Source organism: Micropterus dolomieu, unplaced genomic scaffold, assembly GCF_021292245.1.
Source record: "Micropterus dolomieu isolate WLL.071019.BEF.003 ecotype Adirondacks unplaced genomic scaffold, ASM2129224v1 contig_10470, whole genome shotgun sequence".
In the NCBI taxonomy this organism is placed as follows: domain Eukaryota; kingdom Metazoa; phylum Chordata; class Actinopteri; order Centrarchiformes; family Centrarchidae; genus Micropterus; species Micropterus dolomieu.
The window spans coordinates 1-1,161 of record NW_025739456.1 but is presented as its reverse complement, the minus strand read 5'-3'; the positions used below and the strand labels follow the sequence as shown (position 1 = coordinate 1,161).

The following is a 1,161-nucleotide window of genomic DNA, read 5'->3' as shown; positions in this document are numbered from 1 at the left end:
CTTACTCGGGTTTCTCTTCATAACGTACAAGTCTTTCGCCTTTTACTAAAGACTTCCGTGGAGAGGGACGCCAATGAGTTAAAACTATTTTTGGCAGGCTCTGCCGTGTGGCCGAGCCTCGTGCGTTTGTGAAAAGGAAATAAAACGCCGCCCTCGCCGAGGTTGAGCGGTGCGACGAGGAGCGCTCGGGCGGAGGTGCTGAGACGCAGCCGTTGTTACGCGCAGTTGAAACCACTGCGTCACGGCAGGGGGAGAACTGCTCCGGGAGGTGGGCGCTGGAAGCAACCAGTTGGGGTTATCGCTTCTCGGCCTTTTGGGTAAGACTGCGATCGCCTTCTGTGTCTGGATAAAACTTTTGCCTGTTTGTGGCCAAGTTTTGTGTTACCAGGTTTTTGGGAGGATACTCACATTATTCCTTGTGAAGAAAATTTCAACTTTGTTGTAGTTGAAATTGTTTCACACAAAGGAATTCATTGGTTCAGAGGACTGCTTACCTGTACTCTGCCGGAATAACATCTCGACCAGGCCCAACAAGACAAGGTAAGTGTGTTTTATTCACCTTTCTAACATTTCTAGTAGCTTTTATTGCTCTTTTTAGAGCATTCTTTTACCTTATTTTAGTTGACTTGGTTTTAGACTGTTTTAGGTGTTTTAGCTTCTTTTACCACTTTTACGTTGTGGTGCCTCCACCATGGCAGCCAACCATGCCGGCATGAGGAGGCACCACAGTGTCAGATTTACATTCAAAGAAAAAGATGTGAAAACCCTTGTTATGTCAAGGCTTGACTTCTCAAGGAAAATGATCCAGAACATTTTGAAATTCTCCCCGCAGGATATAAATTGTATTTTGACTCTGCCATTTGGAAAAGGATTCGATGTGAGTTTTTTCTCTGCTGCCGTGTTCAGAGATTTCTGGACACGCTTCGAAAATGAAAAACCCTAGTTTACTGCATTTAACGTTGAGAAACTGACTGATAATGCCGCTAAAACGGTAATTGTCAGAATGTTCAATGAGACTGTGAATGCAGATGACATTTGTTTGTGGCTGGGTAGATTTTGCACTGTTAAAGGCCAGGCTACCAAAGTGAGAGATGAGGATGGCATCTGGAATTGCGCTTGGAGGGTCCCCATCCAACAATGGCAAGACCCTCAAAGCTTCCA

The 1,161-nt window shown here is 45.3% G+C and overlaps 1 non-coding gene across 1 annotated transcript; it reads left to right on the top strand.

Moving 5' to 3' along the window:
- Window position 1: 1 nt before the first annotated feature.
- On the top strand, window positions 2-114 carry LOC123965616. Its single transcript, XR_006823738.1, has one exon. It is a non-coding gene; the product is annotated as a U5 spliceosomal RNA (small nuclear RNA).
- Window positions 115-1,161: the final 1,047 nt, after the last annotated feature.